The sequence below is a fragment of the Neopsephotus bourkii genome, unplaced genomic scaffold (genome assembly GCF_033783945.1).
Source record: "Neopsephotus bourkii isolate Nb327-2 ecotype Australia unplaced genomic scaffold, CSIRO-AGI_Nbou_v1 NB_53, whole genome shotgun sequence".
Lineage (NCBI taxonomy): Eukaryota > Metazoa > Chordata > Aves > Psittaciformes > Psittacidae > Neopsephotus > Neopsephotus bourkii.
Window position 1 is genome coordinate 15,786,569 of NW_026900570.1, and position 26,044 is coordinate 15,812,612.

Genomic DNA, 26,044 nt, shown 5'->3' on the forward strand with positions numbered 1-26,044 from the left:
GTCTCCAGAGAAGGAGATTCCACAACCTCCCTGGGCAGCCTGTTCCAGTGTTCCGTCACCCTCACTGAGAAGAAGTTTCTTCTCAAGTTTAAGTGGAACCTCTTGTGTCCCAGTTTGTACCCATTGCCCCTTGTCCTATCATTGTTTGCCATTGAGAAGAGCCTGGCTCCATCCTCGTGACACTCCCCCTTTATATATTTATATACACTAATAAGGTCACCCCTCAATCTCCTCTTCTCCAAACTATAGAGACCCAGCTCCCTCAGTCTTTCCTCATAAGGGAGATGCTCCACTCCCTTAATCATCTTAGTTGCCCTGCGCTGGACTCTCTCCAGCAGGTCCCTGTCCTTTTTAAACTGAGGGGCCCAGAACTGGACACAATATTCCAGATGAGGTCTCACCAGGGCAGAGTAGAGGGGAAGGAGAACCTCTCTCGACCTACTAACCACCCCCCTTCTAATACAACCCAGGATGCCATTGGCCTTCTTGGCCACAAGGGCACAGTGTCGGCTCATGGTCACCCTGTCATCCACTAGGACCCCCAAGTCCCTCTTCCCTACACTGCTCTCTAACAGGTCGTTCCCCAACCTATACTGGAACCTGGGGTTGTTCCTGCCCAGATGCAGGACTCTACACTTTCCCTTGTTATATTTCATCAAGTTATTCCCCGCCCAACTCTCCAGCCTGTCCAGGTCTCGCTGGATGGCAGCACAGCCTTCTGGCGTGTCGGCCACTCCTCCCAGCTTAGTGTCATCAGCAAACTTGCTGATAGTACACTCAATTCCCTCATCTAAATCGTTGATGAATATATTAAATAATACTGGTCCCAGTACCGACCCTTGAGGCACTCCACTAGATACAGGCCTCCAACTAGACTCTGCCCCATAGACTACAACTCTCTGGCTTCTCTCCTTCAGCCAGTTCACAGTCCACCTCACTACCCGATCATCCAGACCACACTTCCTCAATTTAGCTGCGAGGATGCTGTGGGAGACTGTGTCAAATGCTTTGCTGAAGTCAAGGTAGACCACATCCACCGCTCTACCATCATCCATCCACCGTGTTATTTCCTCATAAAAGGCTACGAGATTGGTCAAGCATGACTTCCCCTTGGTGAAGCCATGTTGACTGCCCCTCATAACCCTCTTATCCTTGATATGCCTTAAGATGGCACCAAGGATAAGGTGTTCCATCACTTTCCCAGGAATGGAGGTGAGGCTGACTGGTTTATAGTTACCCGGGTCCTCCTTCTTGCCCTTTTTGAAGACAGGAGTGACATTTGCTTTCCTCCAGTCCTCAGGCACCTCTCCCGTTACCCAAGACTTGGTAAAGATGATGGAGAGCGGTCTAGCAATGACCTCCGCCAGTTCCCTCAGCACCCGCGGGTGCATCCCATCTGGACCCATGGATTTATGGATGTCCAGATTGCTCAACTGGTCTCTAACCCATTCCTCATCGACTAAGGCAGACCGCTCCATTGACCTGTCTTCATCTGAGGTCTCAGCGGTACAGGGCTCTTCAGGACTGCCTCCAGCAGAGTAGACAGAGACAAAGAAGTCATTCAGTAACTCTGCCATCTCTGTATCTTCTGTCACCAGGGCACCCGCCCCGTTCATCAGTGGGCCTACATTGCCTCTGGTGTTAGTTTTATCTGCCATGTATTTGAAAAAGCTCTTTCTGCTGTCCTTGACCCTTCTTGCCAGCTTCAATCCCAAGGAGGCCTTAGTCATCCTAGCTGTTTTCCTACATCGTCTAGCAGCAGCCTTATATTCCTCCCAAGTGGCCAGCCCTTCCTTCCATGACCTGTAAGCTCTCCTCTTCCACTTGAGCATACCTAGCAATTCCCTATTTAGCCACGCAGGTCTCCTGGCCCTCTTCCTTGACTTCCTATGTGTCGGGATGCTCCGATCTTGAGCTCAGAAAAAGCAGTCCTTGAACGTCAACCAACTATCTTGGGCCCCTTTACCTTCAAGCAGCCTAGCCCATGGGATTTCCCCTAGCAATTGCTTGAAGAGGCCAAAGTTTGCCCTGATAAAGTCCAAGGCTGCAATTCTACTTGCTATTCTACTGGCCCTACCACACAAGATCCTGAATTCCACCAGCTCGTGGTCGCTGCAACCAAGGCAGCCCTCAACCTTCACTCCTTCGACCAGACCCTCCTTGTTAGTGAGGATGAGATCCAGCAGCGCACCTCTCCTGATTGGCTCATCCACCATTTGCATGAGGAAGTTATCATCGATACACTGGAGGAACCTCCTGGACTGCGGCTGGGTTGCCGAGTAGTCCTTCCAGCAAACATCAGGGAAGTTAAAATCCCCCACGACGACCACGGCCTGTGACCGTGAGGCCGCTGTCAGCTGCCTGTAGAAGGCCTCGTCAACTTCCTCACCCTGATCCGGTGGCCTGTAACAGACCCCCACAACAGTATCGCCCCTGCCAGCCTGCCCCTTAATTCTCACCCACAGACTCTCAACTAGCTCATCATCTGTCCCCGGACAGAACTCAACGCATTGAAGCTGCTCTCGCACATAAAGAGCAACCCCACCACCCCACCTGGCTGGCCTGTCTTTCCTGAAAAGGACATAGCCCTCCATGACTATATTCCAGTCATGTGAGCTGTCCCACCACGTCTCTGTAATTGCCACCAGGTCATAATCTCCTGACTTAACACAGGTTTCTAGCTCCTCCTGCTTATTTCCCATGCTGCGCGCATTGGCGTACAGACATTTCAGGGAGCGAGCTGAGCACACCGATTTCACCCTAGGATTACAGGGGCCTCCCAGCCTTCAACAATTCCAGAGCACTGTCCCACTGAGGCAAGCCCAGCTACAACTCCATCCCCCTTCGAATCTAGTTTAAAGCTCTCCAAATGAGCCCTGCTAATTCGTGCCACAGCATCCTTTTGCCTCCGTGCGATAAACCTTTCCCACATGACATTGTCCAGACTGGTGCCCCATAAAACCAGCTGTTATCAAAGAATCCAAAGCCCTGCCTGCAGCACCAGCCTCGAAGCCAATTGTTTATGGACTGAATTTTCCTATTCAGCCCCACATCATCAATGGAAGATGGAAGGAGTGAGGAGAAGATCACTTGAGCCCCAGAGTCTCTCACCATCTGCCCCAAGGCCCTGTAGTCTTTCTTCATCCCCCTCAGACTGCGGGAAGCAGCTTCCCCCTCACCCGTCTGGAAGACCAGCAGCGGGTAGTAGTCTGTCGGGTGCACCAGGTTGGGGAGCGCCCTGGTGATATCCCTGATCCGGGCTCCAGGCAGACTACACACTTCCCTATGATGAGGGTCAACTCTGCATATCGGGCCCTCTGTTCCTTTCAGAATGGAATCACCTACTACAATGACCCTTCTTTCTCTCTTACCAGAGGCAGTCTTGAAGTGTGAAGTCGACCGCTTTTTCCTATGTGGCCTTGTAGGCGGGCCTTGCACCACATCCTCACCTACCTCTCCTTCAAGATCCAGGGCCTCAAACCTATTACGGAGGGTCACCTGGGGAAGTGGGGCAGGAAGGGAGGAGGGCTGCCCACGACGCCGAACCAGAACTTGCTTCCAACCCTCATCATCTTTTTGGTCCCCTACCTCTGCGCGACAGCTACAGGGCAGGGGCTGTCTCGGGCCATCCCCCTCTGTCTGAGAGGGCAGGGGGTCCATCCCCTTTTGGGGGGTATCTCCCTGGAGCCGTTCCAACTGGCCAGCCAGGGAGTTACTCCAGCAGCCGATCTCCCTTTCACACTCCCTGATGCTCCTCAGCATCTCAACCTCCTCCTTAAGTTTAACCACCAAGCTAAGCAAATCTTCTACCTGCTCACACCTCACACAGGTGGAATGCTGTCCTCCCTCCCCCGGCAGTAGCAGGCTCTGGCACTCCCTGCATCCAGAGACCTGAACAGCCATAGTTAGGCCGGGGTCTCTGTTTTGAGTTGCTACAGCCCTCTTACTGTTAGCTCTCTTTCTGGAGACGACCATACTGGTCAGCAAAACGACCTACCTGTTCTTCCCTGGGCCTGGTGGGCAGCGACACATCACTGCCCTCTCAAAGGCTCTTTTAAGTCAAGGGGCAGGGGGGTGGTCTCCGTCACTGTGGGAACACCCCCCGCCACGTCAGCCGCTCTCTCGCAAGGGCTGCTGGGACTTCGGGAATCAGGAAACGTCGGGAAATGTTGGGAATCGCAGTGCCTCTGCGCTATCCCCTCTGATTTTCCTAATCTCGGTAGAAGCTCGCGGTCTCTGTAGCATGCCGGCTGCGGCTGTAGTTGGGCTAGCTCCAATCAGCTGACTGAATGAAGGTAATCACAATGATGTGTGTGCACAGCATTTACAAACCTGTGGGCTGTCCAATGTTAGTGTTCGGCAAGAGTGGGCAGCCTCCAAAAGCTTTTGAGCAGTTAAGTGGATATCCAAGGTGCACAGATAAAGGGTTTGGGTAACACAGAATCATAGAATTGGTTGGAAAAGACCTTAAGATCACCTAGTTTCAACCCACCGTCATGGGCAGGGACACCTCACACTAAACATTACTGAAAAGTAGAACTTTTGAGGGACTGAAACTATTTCCTGATTGAGAATGCAGTTTGGGGCAGGCATCTCTGAGGTGAAGTTCCTTCAGTTATCTATCACAGAGGTAGTGCTAAAGCCTGAGCTTGTGTAAGCACTCAGCCTAAGTGGAATGGTGTCAGGAAGAAATGCTCTTCTGTACAGTGTGTTAGTATCCCGTGGGGATTTTTTCCAAATGCTGCTGTAAAAAATGTTGCTTTTGTGGTTGTATATTTTCTGAGGGAGAGAAGACATGGTTTGTAACTGGCATATGCTGCTTCTCCATTTTAGTATCATTTGAATGCCTAAAACCTTTTCCTATTGCTTGTACTGTGGGATGGATTTGTGATTTTCATCTGATTTCAGGGCTTTTTTGAAGTTCATGTAGCTAGGTGTACTTTTGCTTAACTTAGCAAATAACAATGCTTTCTTGTTTTCTATATTTCATTTGACATTTATTGCTGGTTGCGTTACTCAATTTAAGTTGAGCTCTTTTGGTAGCTGATTACATATGAAAAGTGTGACCTTTCATTTTTTTGTCTCTGTTACTCAGAAAAGGGGACATAGACATAGAGATAAGGATAATGGAACAAGATTTCTGTGGAGTAAAATAAATTCTAGAAACTGAAAAAGTAGCTACAGCTAAAAGCACATGGACATTTACAAAAATTGTAACTTAAAACATTCGAGTTCAACTTCTTTTAGAATTAGATGCAGACTTGCCAATATGAAAATCGATTTCGCTGCTAATTAGAATACCACTTAGTAAACTGGTGAGGGAATTTATATAGTGAGATAAAAGGGACAGTTGTTTTTTCTACCTCCAGCAAATTTGCTAAATATGGCTGAGATTTGCTACTGCACCTTGTTTTTAAACAAATGCCAGGTTTCAGGACATCCTCCCGGAGATGGAAGTATAGTAGGAGCAAATCCTGAGTACTTTGAATTCTGCCTTTCACAGATGAAGGCATTTTTCTCAGCACAGTTTACAACTTTCCAAAAGCCTGTAAATAAATGGAATACAGAGAATCATTGTCTGAAACTCCCGTACCACCACTACAGCATTAAGCCCAAGACAAAATTCATAAAGCACAAATGAAACCTTCCTGAGGCAGGTGAAACAGTTGCCATGTACACACCCAAATGCACTCCTCCTTTCTTTGTGGTATGTTTTGTCTCCTAATAGTGATAGTGTGTTTTAAACCTGATCTGGTTTTGGCTGGTATGGAGTTAGTTTTCTTCCTTGCAGCTGGTGCAGTGCTGTGTTTTGGCTTAGTCTGAGAACAATGATAAAACACCAGTGTTTTAGTCGCTTCTCAGTAGAGCTTACTTGATCAAGAACTTTTCAGTCCCTCATGCTCTGCCAGTGAGGAGGAGCACAAAAAGCTGGGAGGGAGCAGAGACAGGACACCTGACCCAAACTAGCCAAAGGGGTATCCATACCACAGCATGTCATGTCCAGTTATCCAGAAGGGACTGATTGCTACTCAGGGATGGGCTGGGTATTGGTCAATGGCTGGAGAGCAATTATACTACTCATCACTTGTTTAGTCCTTCCTCTATTTCCTATTATTATTATTGTATTATTATTTTTTTAGTTTTATTTCAATTATTAAACTGTTCTTATCTAAACCTGCAGGGTTTTACATTTTTTCCGAGTCTCCTCTCTATTCCGCAGGAAGGGAAAGTGGTGGTGGCTGCATTGCACTTAGTTGCCAGCTGGGCTTAAGCCGTTACAAACCTCAGCATACTTGTTCTGAAAAGCTGTCAGTATTGTTCAACTACCTGTTTATAGGGTAGCCTCAAATTTAAACATGTAGCAAACATCTGGGATTTTGATGTTAAATTTTCAACCAAATATTTCTTGTTGCTATTTTACTTACCAAAATCTGACATGATCACACAGTTTTCAGCATTATTTGAAAAATTGGGTTATTTTGAAGCCCAGGCAACATAATTCACTGGAGTCCCAGCCAGCCAGCTGAAAGAAACAAGGAGTCAATGGCTGCCAGACAGATCTCTAGTAGTCATTTTGTTACAGGGTCTGTTGAGGCAAGAGAGTAAGAAGGCATTAGCAGTGACAAGAGGACAATGGCTCTTCATATACTGGAGAGAAAATGCCCACAGCATTACTGCTGCTTCTCATCTGTTTAGTACTATCACACTCAAGTCCCATCAGCATCCCATTTTGCCAGAGGTGGGATAAACAATGCCATACTCAAAGGGAAGGCTTTTTATCGTCTCAACAAGACTGAAACCTCAAAATCTCACCAATGCACAGATTTCCCTTTCATCCCAGAATGACGTCCTCCTGGGAGCCTTCTACAAATACATTTCTAAAACAACTTCCCTACCAGCAATTTCAGAAAGCCATTGGGTGAGATGTTGTTTACACTTCTTGCTTCAAGATCATATGACTTGGCATCAGTCTGATTAAACCCATACATCTACATTTTATCAAAATCTTTCTCTCTAACTACTGGAGAACTGGTCAGAGTTAATCTCATGCTAAGGTTGATGTCTAAAGTAGGTCAGGTGAATAACATCCTGAAATTTGCTGGTTCTCCTCAACTACGTAGGAAGGGTTGCTTAGTTAACTCAGTTCTCTTAGTGTAAGACATTAAGTGAAATGTACCTTAGTCATGAACTTCTACTGGTATTGCTTTCCCAGATTTGGAAGGAAAACACATTGCTCTCCTTAACTACAGAAGAATTTAACATTTATGATCTGAGGCTTCTTCTGTAAACTATCCAGAAGTCAGTTGCACAAGTTATTAACTTGTGAAATGCAAGCACACACAAATGCTCTCATAGAGCAAGGTGAAATTATCATTGTTATCCGTTACCAATTTTCCTTTACTCACCTGAATTTCTTATCAAAGCTGACAACTAAGTCAATTAAATGTGATTCCATGTGGACTTCTGAGGTAATCTAAAATAGTCTAAAACAAAAGTGATGAACAGCTAAACACTAAACAGTTCCTTGACAGCAACCAAAATCTGGAAGCCCATTAACCATCCCTGTGATTTTTTTTATTCTGTTGGGGGTGGAGGAGTGGGGGTAATGCTTTTTGTGATTTGGTTTGGTTTGCTTTTTTTCCCCAGTGTTACAGCCTCAGGAAGGTTCAGACCCAGATTTCAAACAGTCACAGGGATATGGGAAACATGGGGAAAACTGCACAGGAAAGCAATAATCACTGTGCTGAACACTACATATCTTAGAAGAGATAAGAAACCAGGGCCTGGAACTACCCTTTGCTGCACCTTTAGCATTTTCATGTCTTTTTCGTCTACCTATGAAAAGCAACAGTAATTTCTGTATAGGTCCTGGACAAAGATACTGTTATATAAGTAAGTAATGTAGGATGATAGTTCAGGACTCCAGCCTAGCTAAACTCATAGGCTGTTCTATTTATTTTATGAGCTGCTCTGCTTTCGAATTCAATTATAATTAATAGGCTTAGTGCTTACATATTTCCATAGAAATTGTCTTTTACTTCAGTTCTCAATGACAAGATTTGCAAAATTCTGACAAATTCTCCGTGCTTCCTCTATATAGACATGTTCTCTGCTGAAATAGTACTGCTTATCTTCATATATAATCCATCCATCATGGGTGGCTTGATATTCTGAAAGATAAAGAATACTACATTCATATCCGGTCTGTGCAAAGCCTGAAAACTATACAGTAAACTTTTCTTTGAAAGAGGAAAAAAATCCTACCAAGTCTGTAGTTTGGTTCAGGTTTTAGCAGTGTACCTATAAAATAAAATGTCATCATGAGCAACATTCTAAATACAGAAAAAAATCCAGAGAGGTTTGCTTTACGTGGTTGCAAATTCTTTGTATAATACAAAAGGGGGAAAAAAGAAAGCCATGAATTATTTAATGTATTTTCAAGATTTTAGAACAAATACCACTGGATTAAATTAAAAAATGAGTACTGCTTTGAGTACTGGTATGCAAAAGTCATTGTTTTGATGGTGCGTTTGTATGACTAATCTACCCGCAAGGGAACTATGATTCTCTTAAGCAAGTTTTCCATGCTAGCATGGTGCCTTATTCAAGGAAACTGTTGTCAGAGTAATCAAATATTGCAAATACTCTTTACCTTTTATGCAACTGCTTCTCCCTTCCACTCCCAGTTGTGCCTCACATCTTACTAGTTCCCTGTGTTCGTCCAACTTCCTTTCAATTTCAAGAAGCTTTTAAGTCTCTCCGTGAAGATGCGCACAAGTACTCAGTTTAAAACCAGGAAGCAGGGATATAGAAAAAGAACTGAATAAGCCAGACAGTTTCTCTTATTATTGGCTACCACCTGGGGTCCTTAGCCCATGAAGACCCTGTTTCCTTCTGGCAGGCACCCCAACATATGTTCATCTGGTCCATTTTGTGCCCTGGCATCAGGTGCAGGAGGCCTAGTGTTAGGGTCCGTCTTCCCAGGCAAAGCTGGTGGATGCAGGAGCCCTTCAAGGCTACACCAGCCTCTACTTTTGACCTCTTTTTCAGAATTGCCGGTTCCTATAGCAACTGATCTCTCGCTTGGTTCCCACTATTCATTTCACAGTAGGAAGCAAAGCTTTTTTCTCTTTGTACAGAGAATTCTGGTGTCCTGCATCTTTGGCTTTCCTGGGTAAGCCTGAAGCAGAAGATTAGAAATACAGAGGGGAGATAAAAAGAGTGGGGATATGGACTGCCTTGTAAATTTATTCAACCCATTGCAGGAAGAGATAAAGCCAGAAATAAATAGGGACATCTTTAAGCTCCTTCATTTGAGTACAATTGAAATATCTCAATTTATTCCTTATGCTTTATGTGTTCCCTTCACTCCAACTGATTTTAAAATGAACAATTTCCAGTATCTTTCTTCCTTTCAATTTGTTTAAATCCATACAATTTGATTTTGAACATGAGTTTATTGCTCCAATTAAATGCAGAAGTCATCATACTTTTTTTTGTTTCACAAATCCAATTAAGTAAATGTTCACAGCTCAAATAGTTCCAGCACATTTTGGGTGATTTATTAAACATAACACGATGTTCAAGTTCTTCATAGTTACTGGGTTCATCTTCATCCCAGTTCTTATAAATTATCTATTGGTAATTTCCTATTGGAAACGTATCTCGAGTACTATGTGATTAGAACTGAGTAAAAGTAATTGAGATTGCCATTGTAACACGACTTCTCCTAAGGATCTCATCATCTCAAGTACCTAGTTTATAGAATCAACAGGGGTTCATATAGGGCTGAGAGGGCTGTGAAAGTCATGCTGATCAGCTTACTTTCCCTATCATCCCAGGAGAAAGTGTGAAAGTTACAGAGTATAGAAAAGCATGTGTCTGATGAAGGGAAAACCGATGGATGAAGGGAGTCTTGTTTATCTTACTTTGTGAAAGATGGCAACCTGCCTTCTCTGTTCTGATATACAGCAGTGGCCAGCTGGGGATGCTGTGAAGATCTAAGAGCATGGTCCGTGAAAGATGGGATATAACATAGTACCAGGAATGAAACAGAGCCAATTTTGTACTTCCTTTATTGTGTTAAGATAGTGGCATCACAGAACACTGCAGTTGTTCAGCTGATATAGATAAAGGGCTGCCATGCACTGCTGAAGGTTTAAAAGAGATTGGGAAAGGGGCATAAAAATATGAAAATCTATGTATTCTAAAGGACAGAAAGTCAAATAATATCCAGCAAATAAGTACTCACAGAGGAACCATCAATCCAGGCAAATCCTTCATCAGGATTTGAGAGAAATAAACTGATTCAGAAACCTTGAGTGTGAAGTCCTTTATACACTATAGCTACATGAGTGTAGAAAGAAGGGCCATGATATAGATGTTGGAAAGCATGGAAACATGATGCTTTCTGTCACATCTGAGTTGGGAGCTGCTCCTGCACTGTTGGCCGATAGCCAGGCTCACCACCTGCACTTCGTCAAGGGGTTTCATGAAGCTCTGTGTTGGGACAAGACTTGCTATACTTGAACAGAACTTCAAGAATGAGTGATGTAGCACAGAACTACCTCAGGCTTCCATCCTTGTCTATGCCTCTTGGCATTTTCTATGTAGTTTATTTAATAGTTCATGCTATTTATCTTATTGTACCTATGGGCCAGATGAAATAGTCCTATTTCATTCACTATGTAATGCAAAGATTTCCCTTCACAATGATTTCATAGTCTAAAACAAAGAGACTTAACAAACAATTAAAAACACCCTCAGTGTCTCACAATACAAAAAAAAAAAAATAAAACGAAGGGTGAGGTCACAAAAACTGTTCTTTTTGATAGTTTTAACTCTATTTGAGAAATTAAACCTAGATACACGACTAAGTGAAACAGTTTTGGTTAAATAGCTATAAATTATATATCATTGAGATGTCTTGACATTACAGAATACAGAATGTAGTCATCTAATCTGGGGGGAAAATAATGGCATAATTTCCTTATTGTGGTAAAAACATGGCATCCACAGTACTAGCAGAAAATAAAACAAATTCCTCTTTGATTTCAGGAGCCTTCAGTTTATAGTCATAAGATTCCCACATTAAGGCCTTGGATTTTGGTTTACATTACATGTTAACACGAGGGGGTTTTTAATGCGTTGGTTAAAATTTAATTGCAACAGTTAAAAAAAGGCATAGTTAGAGCTGAACATTTTATTGTCTTCCTTTCAGGAGCAATACTAACATGTACAAAGTTGGTAAGAGCTGGAGAACAAACAGGATAAAAACAGGGATAAAAATTTCAAAACTATCAAGTCCTTTTCAAAATAGTTGCTTTTTAAAAAAAAAAAAAAGTAATGTTTTAGGATGATATTTCCAAGTGAAAAATTTCCATTTTAATTTAAAATTTTATTCTGTTTATTCATTCACTTGCCCAGTTCCACATGTTTCAAATGAATTTTTACCTAACATAGCATGAACATGAAAAAGAATTGTTGTGCAAGTGCTTACGATGCTAATTGCCATAATAAAATTTGATCCTCTCTTGAGTTGATTGTCACTAGATTTCTTCCTATTTCTCTACAGAATCTTCAGCCTCAAACCAAGACTTCTTTTGATTTCCCTCTCTCACAAAAAGCTATTGAGAAAATAAAAGGAATAGATTACTAAATGTGTAAATTTTGGCCCATAATAATATATGTAATTATGTAATTAAAATCAGTATCACTTTAGCACCTCTTTATTCTGCCAAGGCCTATAATATTAAACACAAGGACAAAAGTTATCACAATAGATTATAGGGAATAAAAAAATAATTCATAACGTAATTGGAACTTTGACCACTGAAAGGCTCAAAGAAAGATGGAATAGCTGAGTTGTGGTATTTTGCAGTAGAAGGCAGGACATTTTTGAGAAATGGATGGTAGAGGGAACTCAATAGGTTGCAATAGAAAAAATAGTATGGATTGTGAAAGCTGTTTGGCACAGGTGCTGACCCTGACTGAGGAAGTGATTTTTGTATGGTGCTTCAAGCATACAAATTTCTCCACTTTGTACTTTGAAGTACATGTGTTCTTGAAGTAAGGAACTGGATCCTTGACATTCTGGTGAAAGGATGATCAACAACTTGGTTATTGGAAGAAGCAATAAGGTTAGTTACAATAATTGTGTGACACAGAAGTTGAGATGCTTATAAATACAAGGCTAGAAACATCTCTGGCCTTGCAACAGGCAGAAAGTCTCAAGAAAGAAAGAGAGATTTTTGTAAAGACCTGAAGTGCATTGCTGCATCTTCACTTTTACTTGATCTATTTTGCCTCTTCTTTCTTTATTTATTTTTTATTTTTCTCTTCAGAAAGGAGACTTTAAGACATTTTTACCTAAGTCAAGAGAATGCCCAAACTTTTACTTGCTGAAGAGTCACCAATGTCAAACTAAACTTGGATCTAAAAGTATCACTAAAAGTATCACAAGCTATGTGAAAAAAGGTTGGTGGAGGGCCAAGTTTTCATGATTTTTCTCCTGGAAACTCAGTGTTGTGCAAATGAAGCTGCCAGCTTTTGAGATGCAACGCTATGCTTTTCTGAAGTCCCAAATTCCTGGAAGCAAATAAATTTGGTGAGGCTCTCACCTGGCATTTAAATAGAAGCAAGCATATTCCTAAGGCTCTATTTTCATTGTTTCAGGTTTTCTGTTGTTGACTTTCATGCTGTTCACTGGATTTTCTCATGGACTTTTTTGCCCTTGAATACTATGGAGAAGATTGTTTCCAAAAACTGATCCAGCACCTTGGTCCTTGACTACCATTGGTGATCAGGGCACTTACCTCTGGGCAGCCCCATGCTCAGGCTCACAGTGGAAGTAGACACGTATTTACTCTGAAGCATGAGTCTGCCTGAGCAGCTCCATCCCAGCCTTCAGCACAGGCAGCTGCAGGGACCCATACCGTCAAAGCAGGGGGCAGTACTCCCACTGCCTGCTGTTTGCAAAGATAATTTGCTGTCTTCTCACAGCTAACAACATCCCATAATCCAGCTGCAATTCCAGTTCCCATGTGTCATGGTTTAAACTCAGCCAGACAGCTTGTTACCCACTCCCCCCCCTTCTTGCCCTCCCCCTACTCCTGGGGGAACAGAGAGGAGCATCGAAAAGAAATGCAACTCCCACGGGTTGAGATAAGAACAGTTTAGTAACTAGGGTATAACACAGATCACTACTGCTACCACCAATAATAGTAATGATAAAGGAAATAACAAGGGAAGAGAATACAACACCTCATCACCAGCCGACCGATAACTTGCCCCCCCCAGCCCGACCAAGCACCAACCGATACCTCCTCCAAACCTGCAGTCCACCTGCCCTTCCGGCTAACCCCCAGTTACCTCCTGGTCATGATGTGCTGTGGTATGGAATACCTCTTTGGTCAGTTTGGGTCAGGTGTCCTGTCTCTGCTTCCTCCCGGCTTCCCCTCCTCCCTGGCAGAGCATGAGGCTCACAAAGTCCTTGGCCAAACCAAAACATCATTTTTATCAGCTCTGTTCCCTGCTGAAAGTCAAAACACAGCACTGCACCAGCTACCAAGAAAGAGAAAAATGACTGCTACTGCTGAACCCAGGACACCATGTCAACACAGTTTTGCTCTTTTGCTTTGTGATGTGGAAAAGAAATGAGTAAAACCAAACTCTTAATTTCTGTATAAGAAATGAGACCTTTGCTTTTATTCATAGAAAATTATGAAAAAGACGGATGCAGATCATGCAGATTAAAAGCCATTCTGGATATAAAATTATTCTGAGTGCTTCCCACCAGAGCCCAGATATAGGCCAATGAGTCTCACAGACACTTGTTTGCCAAAACCAGAGATTTTCAGCTTTAGAATACAAATCTTCCATATCTTGCCACCTCAGGGAAATAACAGGGCAAATGGCACTTGATTTTATTTACATGTGTAGCAGATGGCCCAAAAACTACTTAGGGATTTTCAATATTCAGGTACTTAAATTTCAAAAAGGCTGATGTCAAGTGCAACAAGTTTGTTTTAAGGCATAACTAGCTAACATTATGGTTTAATGCATACATACATACAAACGTACTCTTCTACATGGAAGAGTTTCCATATAGATGCTAGTCAGTTTTGCTGAAATATACATGCAAAACAACTGGATGTTGACTGTTGTTTTCCCAATATACACTTTGTGGGTTAAAATAATCTTTTTTTTTTCCTCAATCTGATGAGTTGTTAACTGGTGTTAAAAAAGTTGGATAAAAAAAGAGCTCATGGACCTTGTTACCTCCTGCGCAGTATCGCCTTCAGTCTTTCCTACAAATAAATCTGTTTCTGTACAACTTTGCAGGAGGTTGACTTACACAACACGTGACACTCAGCTGCGCCATTGCTTGTGTGCTGGCCACAAACACGAGGTCTGATGGTGTTGTCCACCTGCAGCTACAAGCACAAAAGGAAGCATTTATTATTTCTAACACTAGGGGATGGAAGCAAAAGGCTGCATGAATTGCAGCTGCACTTCTATCACAAGGGTTGAGCCTGAACAGAGCTTACCTGGCATTGCTGTGTTCCAGCTTGTGAAGAGAGGAGTTTCACCTCTGCTCCACCTGAAACTCCCTTGTTCTTCTGCATTGGAAAGACTGATCCAGAAACATTTGTCAGACCTCAGCCCCGTCAGACTGATCAGAAAGGCTTACTCATTTCTGAAGTGGAAAAGAGTGTTCTTTCACAACTTATTACCTTGCAATACTAATCTAAGTGGTACAAATAAAGGTATCATCATCGTACTAGCATGAGCCCTAGAAAAGTGTAAGCAAAACCTCAGAAGTCTTAAGTGTAGTAAAAAAAATTTGGTGGGACAGCTTTCTCCTTTCCCCCAGTTCTGTGAAATGTCACAAGCAACTACTCTCATGGGCTTCTACTTGTATTCTGCTCTTTTCCTTGTCTTTCCAAATCTTTGAGGTGCCCCAAACAGACCACCAAGTCAGGACCAAATTGTCAGCTTTGGTAGCCATTACCTCTGAAAGCAGTCACGCTCTTCAGAAGCCATGAAATGTGCAAAATCTGATTGAGGTATGGAGATGATACATTTGGCTGTGGTGGGGTAGGTCCTGGGGAAGATTTGCCACATTTGTTTAGGATTTGGCTTAGAAGGTAGTTTAGGAAAATATTTATTGTAAAGGTTTCTTATCATAAATAGATTAAAATTGTAGTAACTACTTTGCAACAGAAAACAAAACAAAACAAACCAACCAAACAAAAAACACCCACCAAAACCAACCAACCAACCAATAAAAAGTCACAGAAGTTGCTTTAATTAGGAATTGAAAGATAAGGGAAAACTGTTTAACTCGTGAACCCTCAGAATGGGAATAGGTTAAGTAAAAAGCCTTAAAGCAGAGGTTTGGGTTTTTTCCCCCTCCAAAGATGATTTTATTTGGCTTACTACTACAATTAAAAAAAAAAAAACTGATAAAGCACTTTAAAGAGTTCAAAAACAGGACAAGTTTTGCAAGTTGGTTCATCAGAAGCACTGGTTTTGAAGTATACCTGCTTTCCACCGTACCCAGATAACCTTTGCTCTGTTCACATCTTACTTGCTTCTGAGAATGTCCAAAGTGCAGAACCCACCAAGTAACAGTGAAAACCATACCTTTTCCAACCCTGTGACAATTACAGGATTATGCAAAATTGAAAGATATTTCAATACACAAATTAGCTCTGCTCTTCTGTGTGCAAATACTCGATGATAAATTTGGTGCAGCCAAGCTAAAAACCATGGTACTGGGCTGATCTGTTTATACACTAAAGCTGTGGGGTTTTGCTGTTTGCTCCTACAGAAGGCCTTTTTTGTTTAAAGGATGACATTGGGATCGTTGTTTCCATCTCCTGCAGGTGTACATGACTTTTCAAAAACTGTGACTCTGCTTATTTGCTAGTGCTTTTCAGGCTGGGTTTGTGCAAACTGCACCAGAATGAGCCGGTGACTCATCCAAGGGGGGGAGCTGCAGCTCCAGCCTCCCAGAGCTGTGGGATCTGATATAATTAAATATAAAAATATTGCAATATGGAAATCAACTCACACATAAGCACAGCTTCCTAAAGCTGCCCTACCAACCTTAAGTGCAATGCCTGAGGAGACTTAAGGAGCCAAGAGGAATCCAGTCAGTGGTTGTTACTGGGGAAAGTAGGAGTATCAGTAGAACACCCCTGCTTCTTCCTGCTCTCAGAGAAAACTGTGCTGACCAATAAGATTTTCTGAAAAGGTCAGTTCTGGAAAAATATTCTTGATTGGAAAAAGAAACCAACTAAGGCCATCAGTAGGAACAGGGTACAGAAAAACTGTTCCTTTCCTGTTTTGAAATTATTTTATTTCTTTTATGATTTTTATATAGAATCATAGAATAGTTAGGGTTGAAAAGGACCTTAAGATCATCTAGTTCCAACCCCCTGCCATGGGCAGGGACACCTCACACTAAAACATGTCACCCAAGGCTGTGTCCAACCTGGCCTTGAACACTGCCAGGGATAGAGCATTCACAACTTCCCTGGGCAATATAATGGTGATTTTGGACTGATGTAGTTACTAGTTTGCATTGTTATAAAATGACTGGATGGTTATACCTGCCCCTTCATAACAACACAGTCCTCCAGACCACTTGTGTATGTGGGATGCCCACGCTGCCATGTAATGAATGTCACAGGAGTCCCATCACTCCACTCAAAATAGAAGTGAGTCTTCAGGTCGTTCAGTCCCAGACATAGCTCTTCTGTTGAATCTGAAGAATGAAAAGAAATGTTTGCTTATGGTGCACGATGCAGCATGGTGAATGTTTTCTCGTGCAGAACAAACAGGGACTGCTGAATTTGGCATGTGGTACATGAGAAGTGGTCTTTATGCTTTAACACAAATGTTGTTTTCCTCTCAGGTCTGCAGTAACAGATATCTTGGTTTATAATGAAAAAGGCCTCAGATTCCATACAAAAATGCTGAGTTTCATAAACATAAGGCTCTTTATGGCTGGCAGAGGACTTTTACAAACTTTTTTGAGTTTCTGAGATTCAGAACAACATAATGGTTTTTAGCATGAAGGATAGGACAATGAGTGGCTGTGAGTGTCATATCTCTCAGAAAATCATACTGAGCCCAAGCCATGAAGACATCTGCCAATACAACTCCCTAACGGCGAAACATTAGACAGCTTGTAATGACCCATCAGGGGTGTTCACCAAGTCCAGCGTGTGCAGCAAGTGTCAGGAGTGCTTAGTACATATCCAAGGAATATCAGAAGTGAAAATACATTATTTTCTTAGAAGGACAGATAGCAAGTGGTTAACCTCTGCAAGAGGATTTAATTTAAGCAAAAATTTAAATTTCTTCTGAGCTTGGAGCTCGGTTCTGAAGGTGTTTGCCATAGAATAAAGATGCCCAAAGTGCAATTTTTAGTTGTCTTTAGTGTCTCTTTAAGGCATACCTTTTTTTCTTTTCCTCCTTTATGATATTTTACAATCTAGATTATTCCTTGATAACTATAAACATACTTCTATGTTTATGCAACAACAACACATAAAGGAGCACTCATAAGTTAGGTTCAGCCTTCCACTTGTGACATCTCAGAGTAAGCATTAATATTTAATATGAAGCCCAGCTTTCATGTTACAGATAGGGCAAACACAATACAGGCCTATACATACACTCACTGTAACCAAGCTGTGACACTAGAAAGCCATATTCAGCATGTTGTGGGCACTTGCCAAACCTCCACCTTGCTTCTTACATGAAGTCATAGCATCTTTCCATATTCTAGGCTCCCACTGAATGCTGTAGCAGTGACCTGTGTATGGCCACCAACTGCCTGTGCACTCATTAGCTCTCAATTCCTCTAAAATCAAAAGGCAATTTTTCAGAGCAATTCTGTGGGAGGAAAATGAAGGACACTAGAATGAGATCCCTCGAGCACTCTTTACAAAAGTGGGACTATGTGAATAAACATAAAGCTGTAGTTAGAAATGCAAAATACATTCAAATGAAAAACAAATATCATTAAGGCACAGTATGCTAAATATGCAAATAGAATTATGCCTCCTTAAGCAAAGAATCATCGAAAATGCCTACACTGTGTCAAAAATTCAATTTGAAATAATGTTCTGGGGCAGAAGAGAGACTCAAGAAGACATCAGTCTCCCCCCTCTTTGTCCCCCAGAGCAATTCAATCAGTATGCCATGGTCTCCCATTCTTTCTGTGGCGGCTAACATTAGGCTTTGCTTTCTGTTTGATGTCTTCTTAAAGACATGCATTATTTTCAGATATGGAAAAGTGTGAAGTAATTCCTTGGAAACTGCAGGTCAGTAAGCACTGCATATTAGCCCAGAGCTGGAAGACTCCTCTTCATGTTAACTCAGTAGCTTTTGTTATTACTTATATCCTCAAATGTCTTTAAGCTTACTTTAAAAATCCTGCATTTCTTTTTAAGGTTAATACTGGAAGAAAGATTCTCTGAAATTATTTTTCTACCTTAATATAACCACCTCTTTAAAAGCAGCTTTTGTACAATTCCAACATGACAGCCTCCAGCAGATCCCTCCTGTCTGTGGGATCTGCTGACATGTGGATGTGGGATCTGCTGACATGGGATCCCACAGACGTGGGATCTGTCTGATCCCACATGTCTGTGGGCATGTTAATAGCCATGTTGCTGCCATCAAAGCTGTAGGTCGGGATGGCCCATGGCTGAAATGTAGCCTGTATCAATACTGCTGCTTCTCATGCTCTGCTTGTATGAATGCATTGCATTGCATACTATTGTCACCAGAGAAGTATTTTTTGCATGAATATTAAAGAAACTGCAGTTGCTCATTTGGAGCAAATGAGAGTAAGATTTCTAATGTATTTATGCAAATTTGATTACTGGTGCTGGTTACCATGACAGAGCAGCTTCTATCTGTCCTGCAAGAATGAATAATAGAGTGATGGAAAAACATAATAATATTCTCCTATGAATGTCAATTACACAATGGGAGGACAAAAGCAATATACAAAGCCTGCATGTGCATGCGTAACTGTGTTTTTCAAAGGCTCCTAACATCTTGGTTGAAAAAAAAAGTTGGATAACTTTCACAATTTGCAGATCTTTACAGATTGTTCTTTCTAAAAGTCAAAGAAAAATCTTTCTTTTTATTTAATTAACCCACCTTTGGGTATGATATAAGATATTTTCCTTTTTACAGAGGCTTTTCTTTTTTACAGAGATAGCCAAGTATCTGATTACATGCTTGGTTTTCCCATTTATCATTCTGGGATTCATCACTCCACAGATTTTCCCAGGGAGTAGGAAATGACTTTCTTTGAGTAAGAGAGAAAATAGGAAATCACAGCAAAATTAAATTTAAAAGATTGACAAAGCCATCATATTATCAGTAGAAACATCAACTTATTCTGATTTATGCAATACTAGATATGAAGAAGCCCTCCCTTACAGCATAAATGCTGCTGTAGTTTATTGCATGCTGGTTCTGGTCTATGCTTTGAGAGTGAAGTAATGACCTACCATTGACTTTGTGTCAGGATAATACTGAGAAATCTCTAGTTTTTTTCTTGATATCCTGGTGCTCACAGAGAGAACAGCTAGAACTTGACCATGTCAAAAACTTCCAAGCTTTAGAAATAATGAGTTTTAAGTTCTATTATCCCCCCAGTATATCTCAAGATTTTGATAGTTTTTCTCCTTTCTTTGCAGCGTGTAAAAAAACTCTGTAAGCGGCAAAGGAAGATTCCTGATACAGAATTTTTGGAAACATAAAGCAGATTTTAATTATTCCTTTACTACCCTGTAACTCTGAAACAGGAGATGGCTTGAAATACTTGGGGCACAAAGCAAGCACAGGACCAAAAGAGCAACAAGCAAAAGAATTCCCTATGTGTCGGCAGCACCACAAAACCACATCTGTCTCCCTTCCTTGAGGTGACACAGTGAAATTTTGCATATGCCATTAAGGAATTACAAGCTGGTTCTTTAAGCCTGTCAAGAATATTTAGAATTTCTCCACACAGCATAGTGCCGTTATTTTCTAAATATTTTGCTACCATTGGAAAATTTCATTTATATTCATAATCTTGGACAACATGTTATGGAAAAATTCCAATCTCTGATCTGTGGGGTTATAGATCACTCCAAATGGTACTCTGCTTTCATAAACAAGATCCTTGCTTAGATAAGAAAATAGAAGAGCCTGCTTTAGCTGATGGCCACAGCAAACTTCATAATTTGGAAGTATAATTCTTAAAATAACAACCTGGATCTTCAAAATGGCCTTTCCTGAAATAAAAGTAGCTATGCCAGTTTTGTTAGATGGTGTCTTATCAGAGTCCATTCAAAGATTACGAAACAGATACAGTTCTTACCTTGAGCCCAGTTTAAGTATCTGAAAGGGCTGCCACTAACCCATTGCCATCCACTGTTGAAATGTAAAGTGTTCAATCCAATTCAGAATGAAAGACTGAAATTTTTAGTTACCTCTAAATTAGGAAAAAAAAAAAAGGTAAGTTCCATCTCCCTATTCTCATTCTTAGCAAGTTTATCTGAAAGAAATTAAATCAAAAGTAAGAAATTTATATTTCTTAGTTTAAACCAGCCCCAGACCACTAATTTCCATTTTACTGAGTTGCACAGGTTAGAAAATAAAATAGGTAAATGAATAAATATTGATTTGGCAGAGATCTCAGTAGTTAAAAGGGCAAATCATCATCCTATTTCACTACTTAAATAAGAGTTTACTTCTCTCATTTAGTTTCATTACAACATAAGAGATGTAAAATATACCTTATTTTCATAAGGGAGTTGTGCTAAAATATTTCTGTAACAGCTTTCATGGAGTAGACACATCAAAAAGACTAAGTCAGCGTGCCAGTCAGTTGCTGCCAGATATTTTCAATGAGATTGGAAAACACCATTTATAATCAAACTGGCACCATAATACTTACATTTGAAATCCACTGGAGTTATTTGGAGTTTATGTATGTCAATGTACCCATATTAGCACCAATCTAGCCATCTTCATACAATCCCCTAGAAAGATCAATAACCCTTGAAACACCAAGTAAATAGGTAACTTTGACCACAGCCGTGCTCAGGAATGAGTGCACCAGCAGGAAGTCAAGTGGAGCAAACCCTCCCCCTGGGACAGGCAGCAGAAGATGACGTAGTTCCCACCTAGAGCACAAAGTTAGGATGTGGCCATTTTATCCCCATAAAGGTTTAGGACCAGCCCTTCATATAAAACCACCAGCTGATAGAAGGGTACTTCAGACCATCCCCCTTTTGGCAGCTGCCAAACCAGCCCTGACACCCTGTCTTCTTCACTGAGACAGAAGACAAGGCAGCCAATTTCATAGTCTAAAGCTCTAGGGAAGCATATTTTAAGGTCTTGTTCTCTATCATTTTACCTCCTCTATATGCTTGCTCACAAATTGCTGTGATGCTTTGTAGTTCTGCATTTTGCTGTTGACAGCTTTTCCTTGCTTGGTGTCATGTTAGAGCTGATTCTGAGTTTATCTGATAGTGAATGCCAGTTGAAATATCTTCTGTCCAAAATCTGTGTCATCTGGAAGAAGTGACACAGAACACTGCTGTTAGAGGACTGACATCACATAAACTAAAAGCAAATGAAGTACGTAATGAAGCAAAGTCTCTAAAAATTAACTGCATGGTATCATACACCAGAAAAATTGAAATCAGATTAGGCATCAACTTAAAAAAAAAAAAAAGTAAACTTTTTAATTAAAAACATTATTCTAATTTTCTAACTTTTCAGAAGGGAGTAAATGGGTTTCCAGACTTACCTGTTGATTGATTGAAAAAAGGAGATTCCAGGGTGAAGTCAGAGAAGAAAAGTAAGCGTGTAGGTGAACTATGACTCTGGAGGCTCTTCATCCCTGAGGGGCTGGAACTCCTTCTTAGCCCATCATCAAGAGAAGCAGCTTTTTTAAATGTGGCAGAACCTGGCCCTTGATAGTCGGAGGAGCTATAAAGACAGTCTGTGTAGCACCAGCGTGCAGATCAGCTGCAGTGTTTTTAGCAGAACAACTCACAAAACCTTATGAAACTATTGTAGGAAGGCAGCTGGTGAGAAAAGTGAAAATGTTTGTGTCCTAGAGGTGGAGGCATCCAACCATAATATGGTGTCAAAGATATAGCATAAAAATGGCAAAGGAAGATAATTTTAGCTATAACACTTTTATGTAGGCTGGCAATAAGAGACAAGAAAAAGGTAGGAAATGGGTGTTAGGGGGGAAAAAACAGTATGTAGCAGTTTAAGTGATAATTAACCCACAGGGCATGCCTGAGGAATAAAGAGCAATGGGAATTTTTTGAAAGGAAGATACTGGTCTGAATTCATGTTGGTCGTGCCATGCACTAAAGTCTCACAAAATGAGATATCAAAGAGCCTATTCATGTCTCTGACCCACAAAGAGAAACTGCATTTAGAGTCTGAGATGTATACCTTGTAGGAAAGCCAAATTCTGGGATATGTTGCTGATAAATGTGTTTCCTAAAGGCAGAAAAACCACAAGTAGATCTCTGACAAAAGTGAGTTCACTCCATTGTTGCATTCTGTAGACCTCAATAGGTTTGTTTTATTATTCCATTTTTTCATTAATTGATTAAAGAAAAAGGGTAGCTGACCAGTGAGAATCTGGAACAGGTTGTCATGAGCATATTTACGCAGTAGAACTTTTAGGTTTCAATTGCACACTTCTGCATTGGAGAAGTCTTGCATAATCACCCCCAATTTAGACTCTGTAAGGTTAGCAATGTTTCACTTTTTTAAACTATCACAGTATTATCACATATATATATCACAGTATCCTTCTATCCTGAAATTTCAAATATATGCCATCAATGTGATATTCATGCAAGCACATTCATCCACTCAGTTCTGCATACATTACTGCTTTACCATTTCTCTCTCTGGCAACACCCAGAGAGTGCTATACATCTTCAGATTAGAAGTATTCGTCTCATTCGGTCAGGTTGAGGGGAGGAGCCAGTTCTTCATTTCATACCTCATGTCTTGAAGCAGGAAGAGGAACTTGCACAGCTACCATGAAAACATGGCTCTAAAACTCTTCTACTGATCACTGCACCATAGGTGTGATGGGGAGAATAAATAGAAAGAGCTCCATGATTCCCTATCTCTCACCACCCTCCCATACGTGTGTCTAGTTTAATATTTCCACAGAATGGAATTCCAGTTTAAAGTTCCTGCTTTTGTTAACTCCATTTCCCCAAACATCTCCCTACATGTCCCCTTTTTTTATTCTGCGAATCAAGAACTGCCAGGATAATATACTCTTTAGATCATGTATCAAATCTGAGAACAAATACAAAATAATCAGTCTATATATAAAAACTGTAAAGCTACCCAATAAGAAACATTTTCATACCTAGTTTAACACAAAAACAACAGAAAATGTACCCAGTGACTCTAAGGAACCATGCATGAGGGAAAGAAAAAGTAGGAACCTGGAGAAACTCATTGGCATTGTAACTTTCTTTTCATTCCTCTAGCAGAAGTTGGACTACAAGACTGGCAGTGTATGAAATCCTTGTAAGTGAAGATAGTGACAGGTCCGTCTCTGTGTCAAAGGGTTGATGGATAAAGCTCTGTACTCTAAATAGGGACATATCCTGTCACATGCTATTTTGAAATAACTGGAGTGCACATTGCAAACTCTGCACTCTTTGAAGAGCAAGTCACTTCCAAAACTGAAGTCTCCATCCTTGTAACTAGAGGTGGTGACATCTGCCTTTTCCTGGAACTTTGCTAATATTGCATACAGGTCAGATTTTGGGGTGCTACATGGGACAGGCCTCTAAAAAAGGCAGCCTGAGAGCTGGTAACAAGAAACCTGCAGTGAAGTATCATTCATTAAAAACATGAGTCTCTGCTCTAGCCCTCACACCTCAGAAAAAAGGGAAAACAATTCACAATGGTTCAGTACCTCACTATGACGTCACAGCCCTATGTATCTAGAAGAGCAATTTTTACAGGATCTGCAGTATTCAGTGTATTATGAATTATTGCACACTTTGTGTTTTTTTCTGCACTATTACACTGCCTCCTTTGATCACAGTTTGCAGCTGGGCTGTTCATAACTACTTGTCAAAGATCTGAAAGAAGCAAAGATATGAAGGGGGCCTATAGGGATGCTGGGGAGGGACTCTTCATTAGGGACTGTAGCGATAGGACAAGGGGTAATGGCTAAAACTTAAACAGGGGAAGTTTAGATTGGATATAAGGAAGAAATTATTTCCTGTTAGGGTGGTGAGGCACTGGAATGGGTTGCTCAGGGAGGTTGTGAATGCTCCATCCCTGGCAGTGTTCAAGGCCAGGTTGGAAGGAACCTTGGGTGATATGGTTTGGTGCGGGGTGTCCCTGCCCATGGCAGGTGGGTTGGAACTTGATGATCTTGAGGTCCTTTCCAATCCTAACTATTCTATGATTCTATGATTACATGCTATAGGCTAGTGGTAAGCTTCCCTGTAACAGGAGGGAAAGCTTGCCAGGAATACTTTTGTGAAGCAAAAGGATGTGTTCATCTACCTGAGACTCCTAATGAGTATGTTCCAGGGCAAAGCCAAATGTAAGCTAAATTGGAAAAGCTCCTTTTAATCTGTAAGCAGAGTGCTCATCTGGAAATATATTGTCATGGCAATTCTCATACAACTAGGCTGCAACATTGTGCTGGAAAATATTCACATTCAAACAAGTCCTACTCTTCCTTCTGTTTATTTACATCAATGAAATTAAAAGAAGTTGTGATAACAAAACTGAAATGTGAGAAGTGAAAGAGCCATCAGTGATATATATATAGAAGCTGAACAGATCTTATATGATGAGCAACTATGTTATCTGCTTTTGTGTATAAAGCATTTAGGAAAATTATTGCAAGAGCTGGCTCAACTTGTTGAATTGACTGTTAGAAAATAGTCAAAGAGAAAAATATCTTCATTAAAAAAAGTCTGAATTCTAGTAAAAGTAGGAATTCAATAAATTGTTTAATAATTATTATTTTATTTTAAGGTGGCATTCAGGGAGAGCTTAGTGTGGGCAAGGTTTGCAAAAGTAGCTCAAACTCGTAAAGCTGAGTTTACAGAGTGAAATCATATTTCAGATATGTCTGAAATCACAAAATGAGATTACTCCGATAGGGAGGATCCCAAAAGAAAATACCTGGAAGACACAATTCCTGCCTAGTTCCCTCCTCTGCCTCATGAAGTGCCAGTTGTGCTCCACTCAAAACCAGGCTTTAGACACCGTCTTGTGTAAATGGATGCTTGTGAGGATTCAGCTCCCGAAGGCTGCAGACTGATGTGGGAGATTAGTGCAGGCACTGAGGTAGGCTAGAAGAAGAATTGAGCACTTCAGAGCTGCCCCTTCACATGACCAATCAGCTTGACTCTTGTTACAACCCTACTGGGGTCAACGCTGTGCGTGCTGCATTTCACTTGTGCGATGACCTGTTCTCAGCAGCATGTTAATTTCTTGATTGTATTTATGCCAAGAAAAGGGAATTCAGTGCTTAGAAAAGAAACTTCATTGCTAAGCACTTTTCCCATAAAGTGTTGTCTGAATTATATTTGCAGCTCACATAATCCTATTTTGTACCGCTTTCCATGTTCACCTGATGCTATTTTGTACTGCTTCCAGATGTTTTCTTAACATCTAGTCTTTTTGCAGATTCCTAGTGTGGCATCATCGGTTGCATTACTTACTTTTCAGTTCATTTTTCTTGCATCAAAAAATAGCAAGTTGATGCATATTCATGCTAAATTCAAAGTGGCAGGGAGAGAAACTATTCTTCTTATTGACAGAAGAGTTATTGTGCAGACAGAAACACCTCACTTCCCCTTTCCTTTCATTTGATTCACAGGGAAGCCTGAAGCTGAAAATTATACTGATAACATCATTTCTTTCAAACCATTAATAAAATGAAGAATTCAAGGAATATTTTAAATCATGTTAGTGAACACACTATTGCTAACAA

At 41.2% G+C, this 26,044-nt stretch overlaps 1 pseudogene; it reads right to left on the reverse strand.

The window, feature by feature from the left end:
* The window catches only part of LOC133209739 (macrophage mannose receptor 1-like), a 36,996-nt pseudogene extending 12,926 nt beyond the window's left edge, over positions 1–24,070 (reverse strand).
* Positions 24,071–26,044: the final 1,974 nt, after the last annotated feature.